Source organism: Loxodonta africana, chromosome 5, assembly GCF_030014295.1.
Source record: "Loxodonta africana isolate mLoxAfr1 chromosome 5, mLoxAfr1.hap2, whole genome shotgun sequence".
In the NCBI taxonomy this organism is placed as follows: Eukaryota; Metazoa; Chordata; class Mammalia; order Proboscidea; family Elephantidae; genus Loxodonta; species Loxodonta africana.
The window spans coordinates 81,488,779-81,497,558 of record NC_087346.1 but is presented as its reverse complement, the minus strand read 5'-3'; positions in this window follow the sequence as shown (position 1 = coordinate 81,497,558).

Sequence of the window (8,780 nt, the reverse complement as noted above, 5' to 3'; positions counted from 1 at the left end):
TTGTGATGGGGTGAACAACAGATTCATTGCCTGAGGCAAAACTGACTCAGCCCAAGGACTATCACAAAGTACAGAGGGTGAGAATGAAGATGTGTTCTGACCCATTTTATTAGGTTTCTCATGGCAGAAATTGTCAGGCCACAGTGAGATCCACACACCAATATCTTATATCACACAAAATACTGAAAAGCACATATTACGCACCTGTTGTTTTTTAGAAACATTAAAATCAAGCACAATTTACTTAAGAATAATAGATAATAATTCTAGTTTTTTATCCCATATATTTCCCATGAAAAGACTGTCTCTTTGTAGGTGTGTGTATGTGTATATATGTGTGTGAAATCTCCAGACCCATGTAGGAGGTTTTTCTAAATCTCCTATAACAATGAACCATCTCTCTACTTTGCTAAGGGAATGGAATAGGCAGCAAACATGCCATTGGAGGAGTAAGGCCAGAGACTCCTTTTGTTTTTTTCTCACACCCTGTCTTTGCTGAAGAAGCTGGGAAAAGAGGGGGTGCATAACCATTTCCTCACCAGAGAAAGCATATGCAGTTATGAAAAAGTACTTAGAAAGGACTTTCTCTTTGCAAGGTCATGTTTTAGATCTTTTAGGAGATGTTCTTAAAGTATGCTTGTTTCCCTCAAGTAGTTTATACAGGTAGTCCCCCACTTACGACGGGGTTTTGTTCTGATGACTCTGTCATAAGTCAGTTCTTATGTCAGTAGAACACCTCTTTTTTTTTTTTTTTTTTTTTAGTTTTCATGATTATTGCCTTTTATTATCAGTATTGGAAGAGCCCTGATGGTGCGGTGGTTAAGTGCTCAGTTGCTAACCAAAAGGTCAACAGTTTGAATCCACCAGCCTCTTTGCAGGAGAAAGATGCGGCAGTCTGCTTTTGTAAGGATTTACAGCCTTGGAAACCCTGTGGGGAAGTTCTAATCTGTCCTGTAGGGTCTCTATGAGTCAGAATCAATTTAATGGAAAGGGTTTGGGTTTTTTTTTTTTTGTAATAAATCAATATCTTTATAAATATGATCCTTATTTGTCTTTGGAGGTGGAAAATATTACGTATAAGCATACATATGTGCTTCAACATTCTATGTAGTACAGGTAGTCCCCGACTTAATAACAGTGTTCTTTTCCAACATAAGTGCAGTTTGCCATAATTGAAATATGTCCTAAATTACCTGCAATCTATTTGGGTATGTGGAGCAGTTCCTCTGTTTTAAGATCCCATACCTAGCCTAACAGAAACCAGCCAGTTATCACCAAGCCTGTTTGACTCTGACTCATGGCGACCCCACATGGGTCAGAGTAGAACTGTGCTCCATATGGTGTTCAGTGGCTGACTTTTCAGAAGTAGGTTGCCAGGCCTTTTTTCCAAAGCTCCTCTGGTTGAAATTGAACCTCTAACCTTTGAATTAACAGCCAAGTGAGCAGCCGATGGCATTAACCGTTTGCACCACCCAGGGACTCCCTAGCAGGAACAGCCAACCCACATAAAAAGAAATGCTGTTAATGCAGCACAGAGGTTTGTGAAGTTTCAGATCAGCCCTTAACTCACTTTGGTTTATCTGTGCTTGATTCGTATTGATGTCTTATTTCACCTTGCTGACCTCATGGCCCTTGTATTTTTTCAAGGTTGACAGCAAATATGTTGCCTTATCTAACTCTGGCCCCTCTCACTGTGTTCCTGGTGTAAACCGGACCAAACCAGTTGTCATCCAGTTGGTTCCAACCCATGACGACCTGACGTGTGTCAGAGTAGGGCTGTGTGCCACAGGGTTTTTAACGGCTGATTTTGGGGGGAGTAGATTACTAGGTCTTTGTTCTGATGTGCTTTTATGTGGACTTGAGCTCCCAATATTTCATTAGAGGTCAAATGCTTAACTGCTTGCACCACGCAGGGACTCTTGTTCCTGGTGTAGCAGAGAGGAAACATTTTTTTTTTTTCCTCTTAAAAACCAGAGGCAGATTTCTTTGATGAAGAGATTCTTCATCTTTTGTTGAGCAAACCAATTTGATAACCTTTTCGGGGTAGCAGATGCTGAGGGTGGAGTCCCTTCCCTTCAGAACATGGTTTAGATAGGATCAAATTAAACAAATAAAGGGCTGGTTTGCTCCACCTAAAAACAATTATAGGAAGGGGAGTATAGGAGCCAGAGTAGACAAGAAGAGATGAGAAAGGTAGAGACCAAGCAAGAAGGAGTCTGGTCAGAGTCCTACATGAAGACAGTGTTGAGAGGGGCTGAAAGGCTTTTGCATGCTTGATTTCAAGTTCCTTGATAGAATCTTGTGTTGAGGGTTCTTTGGAAAATTATGGGATGCCACAGTTCAGAAAGGAAAGGGACAGCATGTACAGGAGAAAAGTTACAGTAAGAGTAAAGAGAATTTAGCAGTCCCAGTAAGTAAGAGCTAGAGGTATCTAGGATCAATGTAAGCATTCCTCCCCTACCCCTAAATTCTTAGAACTATAGGAGTGGGTGGGTTAATTCTGGCATGTCCCTGTAAGTGAGATGAGACTTGAGCTAAGTATAATGAAATCTTAGTGGACAAGATCACCCTTTTGGGCTGGAGGACTTTAGGAACATGCATCCTGTTGACATTTGGGTCATATTTGTTCCATGCAGGTTGTTTTAAGTCCTGTAATTTGCAACAAGATTCTATGGCTTCCCCCCCAGTACCTGGGGTACTGTCCCCTTCTCACATCTGTTCCAGAGCATCTAGTCCCTGAATATCAGAGAAGATATAAATGTAAACATTTCAGTAATGTCCTGAGGTGAGAAGGGTATGAGAGGTGTGTCATTCATTTGTGAAGAATGAATGAGTGAGGACAATTAGTGCATAAAAGCTGACTACAAAAATCCAATTCAGAGTCATTCAATTTCTACTGATGAAGGTTCTAGTCTATGCCAGACATTGTGCCAGACGTCGCAGGAGTCACAAAAATGAGTCATTGAATCAAAGATGTTAACCATCTAGGAAGGATTACACAAATGTACAAATGACTGTGATATAAGGTCAGATAAGAAGTACTTTGAGAAAAAAATCTAAAAGGTGTTACAAGTTGTCAAAAATGGAGAGCTCTTCTTTAGTTAGGGACTAATCAGGAATATATTCATGGAGAATTATTTGATAAAGCTTTTAATGAATGGATAAAATTCTTACAAGCATTGATAGGAAAGCAGAAGAGACATTAACAGTCATTCAAGCAACTAACCAATGATACCAACAATCAAAAAAATGAAGCATATCACAGAAGAAATGAGGAATCCAGTATTATCTGAACAGAAGACATTTTCCAGCAATCTCCATGTACAACTCTTCTTTGTAGACATGTACTAGTATGATGTAAGATCCTACAAAGGGTACCAAAGACCTTTTTATTTTTTTCCCAAAGCTGCCATCAAGTCAATTCCAATTTATGGTTACCCTATTTTTTTTTTTTTTCTATGTGTGTCAGAGTAGAACTATGCTCCACAGGGCTTTAAATGGCTGATTTCTCAGAAGCAGATCACCAAGCCTTTCTTCTGACTTGCCTTTGGGTGCACTTGAACTTCCAGTCTTTCTGTGAATCATTTGCACCACCCAGGGACTCCTATAGCTCTTCTTTAATATAAATATGCATCCTAGTAGTGATAATAATTACTGTTACTTTTAAAAAATATCCTTTAGGTTTTAGGCACTTTACATACATTATTTCACCTCAAAATCAAAATAAACGTCAAGGGAAATAATGTCATTTTCATTATATATGTAAGAAAATTATTAAAAAAAAACTAACTACCACTATGAGTCAGACCTGCTTGATGGCACCTAACAACAACAACAATGTAAGAAAATTAGAGTGATAGATTAAATTGCTTGCCTCGTATCCTATGGGTTGTAACTGACACAGCAGAGATTAGAATCTGTCTGATAGTGAAGTCCAGTTTACCATGCCATGTTGCTTCTGAGCTGTTTCTCAGGTGTATGAGAAAGTAAACAGGATCAGAATTAGAGCAACAGAAAAACATTTGATGTGGACTCTGTACTTGAGACTAAACTTTGAGCAATGGCACATATAGATTGAGGACTGTTTGCAGTTAGTATACAAACTCTGGTTCAAAGCTCATCTTTATTCTTGTGCTTTAAAGTTTGTTCCACAGGATTACTCACCTCACTACAATCTCCTGTCTCATCCACTCACATGTCTCCAATAACCTTCTATAAACTCATGATTCCCAAATGTCTCTCTCCAGCCTCTCTCTTCTTCTGCAGGACCAGAAACACGTTTTCAATTGCCTATCAACCTCTCCACTTGGAGGTCTTGAAGGCATTTCAACATGCAAACCAGGATGCTCTGCCTCGAACACTTCTGAGAGTAAAAGGGAATCCAGTTAATAATGAAGTCAACAGGCATCAGCCAAGTCTCTCTGGATAAACTGGTCACTCTATCTTAAGCCCTCTATACCCAAGACTTAACTTCGGATTCTATCTTATAAATATCACTTAATCGTATCCACAATTCTCATTTCCTGTTAGCTCCCCTCCATTTTAATTGATTGATTTAATCTAGGCCACTTATTTTGGCTACATTCTTGCAAAAACTTCCTAACTTGTCTCCTTATCACAGCCTAGTCTCCGTTTATAATAAGAGAGATGGTTTCAAAACACAAACCTGAGTTTTGTTAGCTCCCTTTGCAGGCTCCCAATGCCCTGGAGGAGGTATAAACTTCAAAGGCCTTTGAGAAATGCCTCTGCCATCGGTGCCTTCTCTTTGTAGAAGTAGTTCGCTCATCTTTAAACTTGGTGCTTCATTGAGACTGAACTTCTCCCGTTTCCTTAAATGAGATGTGATCTCCCTCACAAGTGGGCCTTTACACTGTCTTCTACTTTTGCCTGAAACACTCTTCCTGCCCCCTTTATTTTGCCCACTTTCTTCAGGTTTCCACTAAGATGTTACTTCGCACAGAAAGCTTTACCTGACCCCATCTAAATATGCCAGGTGTCCCTCTCATTACTCCAGCTACCATGACGCCTATCACACCTTGCTGTGATTGTATGTGATTGTCTATATCTCCTATTAGATGGTAAGTTCAGTCAGAGTGGGGTGGTGCCTGTTTTATTGTTTCTCATCTTCCCATGATAAAACAATGCCTGGCGTGAAGACGTAACATTTTTACAGAGTGAATGGCGTGGAATAACCCCAACAATAAAAACTCACGTTAATTAAGTACTGTTTTGTGCAAGGCCCTATTCTAAGCCCTTTATGCTCATTAATTTATTTAATCTTCATTTAATTCTCAAAGAGGTAAATCATTATTCCCATTTTATAGAAGATGGAAATCAAGCCCAGAGGAAATAAATAATTCACCCAACATCATGTAGCTAATAAGTGGCAGGGCCAAAATTCAAACGTGGCCCCTGAGTACACATGTTTAACATGACACTGCACTGCCTAACTGATCATATGGTGTGGAAGAGCAGAAATCAGCATGATAAGCGAGAAGATTAAAGGAAAAAACAAAACCGTTGCAGTAGCAGAGAAAAGGATTCAAGGAGAACGTAGGCTCACAGTAAAGTTGTTACTTCTGGTTCAGTTTCATCAGCACTCTGATGAATCAGTAGCTGACACAGCACCCCTGCAGTGTGATGTGTACATATTATTAAAGGTTTTGTGTCTATTTATATGCACATAACTACTTATAATATGTACAATAATATAGAAATGGAATCCCTGGGTAGTGTAAATGGGTAACATTCTCTGCTGCTAATCGAAAGGTTGGAGGTTTGAGTACACTCAGAAGTGCCTCAGAAGAAAGGCCTGGCTATCTAATTCTGAAAAATTAGCCATTGAAAAGCCTACAGAGCACAGTTCTGCTCTGACACACATGGGGTCTCCATGAGTGAAAATCTGCTTGAAGGTGACTTGTACTGGTTTAACACTGAAAGAGTCATGATTTATTAAATGCCCACTATTTGCCAGGCATTTTACATGCCTTCCTTCTAACCCTTAGATGAGATTGGAGTACCTGGCCTTGCAGATAATAATTATTATATGTACATATAATAATACATTTCAGCTTAAATCCTGAAATGTGGCAAAGTTAAGAAGATATTAGAGCTTATAGAACGTGGACCTGGGGTTTGCCAAACATAAGCTCTTCCTCTACCTTAAACTCCTGTCTTTGAACAAGTATATTCATTTTGCAAATATTATTGAGTGCTGCCTCTGGACTAGAACAGGGAAGGACTCTGGGGTGTTATGCCAGTGCTTAGCCAAGTTGTTAATAGTTTGCTTCCTAAAATGGGCTCAGTTCTTCACTAACTAATGTTTTTGTTTTATTATATTTCAGTAAAGAGCTCCTTTTAGAGAGAGTTTGAAGGGAGATGCCCCTTACATACCATCCTGGAACCCAAATGGGTAGACCAGGTGAGCAATGCCTCTCACTGGAGAGCACAGAGCACTGCAACTCCTTTTAGCGTGTTCCCTACAAGACAAAATCTAGGGAGGCCACAATGGCACAAAACCAACAAAGCGACCAGATGAATGGGAATTTTACTGGATCAACATTGAAGAACTTGTTTATGCTATGATAAGTCTCTGTATCTTCTAGAAATGCCAAGAGTTTATGTAAAAAGGCGTTCATAAGCTTTTGTTTAAATGAGTCCTAGTCACATGGGGCGGCCATGAATCGGGGGCCGCCTCCACCACAGCTAACAAAAGTAACTTTATTTTTAAGTAAAGATTCATTTCTGAAAAATACACTAAATCTATCTTTTAAATTTTTTATTATATATCACACTTGGATTGAACAAGTTTTGAAAAGGAGAGTGCACACGCACGCATGAAAGAGATAATCATATTCACTTGTAATCCTACCATCCAGAGAAAGCTAATGGTAAAGCAGTGTAGTCTAGTATTCCCTTCTTTTATTCCATGCTTTTTTTATGCTGGTGGTGGGGTTGTCTTAGTTATCTAGCGCTGCTATAACAGAAATACCACAAGTGGATGGCTTTAACAAAGTGAAATTTATTCTCCCGCTGTCTAGGAGGCTGGAAGTCCAAATTCAGGGTGCCAGCTCCAGGGGAAAGCTTTCTGTCTCTCAGGTCTGGAGGAAGGTCCTTGTCATCAGTCTTCCCAGGCTGAAGAGCTTCTCAGTGCAGGGACCCCAGGTCCAAAGGCTCTTGTTTTCTTGGTGGTATGCGGTCCCCATGTCTCTCTGCTTCCCTTTTTCTTTTATATCTCATAAGAGATTGAATAAAACACAACCTAATCTTGTAGATTGAGCTCTGCCTCGTCAACATAACTGCCTCTAAACATCAGAGAGGCAGGATTTACAACACTTTACAACACATAGGAAAATCACATCAGATGACAAAATGGTTGACAATCACACAAAACTGGGAATCAAGGCTTAGCCAAGTTGACACACATTTTGGGAGGACACAGTTCAATCCATAATGTGTGGCATGGGAGAAATACAAAAATATTATCACCCTGCATATATATACATATTTCTCCTATTTTCTACCTAGTAACATATTACAAGGAGCCTGGGTGGTGCAGTGGTTAAAGCAATTGACTATTAACTGAAAGCTCAGCTGTTCAAAACCACCAGCAGCTCCTCAAGAGAAAGAGGCGGCAGTCGATATGGCAGTCGGCTTCCTTACAGATTTACAGCCTTGGAAACCTCACGGGGTTGCTGAGTCGTAATCAACTCAACAGCAGTGAGGGGAATATATTAGGAGCATAATTCCACATCATTAAATATTTTTCCACAAAATTTTTTTGATGGCTGAAAATTACTCCATTTGATGAATGTACCATATTATTTAATGAATTTGGTACTGTAGGCCATTTGGTTTTCTAATCTTACCTTTAGAATAGAGCACTGGTAGCATAGTGGTTAAGAGATAGGGCTGCTAACCAAAAAGGTTGGCAGTTTGAATTCACCAACCGCTCCTTGGAAGCCCTATGGGGCAGTTCTACTCTGTCCTGTAGGGTTACTATGAGTTGGCATCGACTCGATGGCAATGGGTTTGGTTGTTTATTGTTTGTTTATATCTTATTTAGTGAATTATCTATTCAAATATATCCCCTTTTTAAAAGATAAACATACACCTAGCATATGACCAAGAAGCCCTGATGGAGCAGTGGTTAAGTGTTTGGTTGCTTACCAAAAGGTGTGCATGAGAAAGTTGTGGCCGTCTCCTTCCATAAGGATTACAGTCTTAGAAACCCTATGGGGCAGTTCTATTCTGTCCTATAGGGTCACTATGAGTTGGAATCAACTCAACGTCAACAGGTTAAATGGTTACCTTTAGAATAGTGACTCTCAGCTTTGATTACATTGGAATCCCTTGTGAAGCTTTAGAAAATACTGATGCCTGGGTTCCAACTCCAGAGATTCTGATGCAATTGGTCTGGGGTAGGCACTGCAGATTTCGGAAGTTCCCCAGTGATTCCAATGTGTAGCCAAAGCTGAAAACTCTGGTTGATGGAAAGATAGGAGGTGGACTACTCCTAGAATCAGATGGAGTTTTTAAGTGCCCTTATTTAGTATCCACACAATCATCTTGAATTGCTGAATGAACAGCGCAGCTGAACCACTTCACAGTTCTGACATGCATGCAAAATTATTTTGCTACATGTAATTGTTGTACTTGGTTCACCAGAATTTGTGCTGCAACTTTTATATATTAAGCCACACACAGTAGACAAAATACTTAAAAATGTGCCTTACTGACATATAGTCATGTGAAAAGGATTTTTGAGCTAAACAGTAACA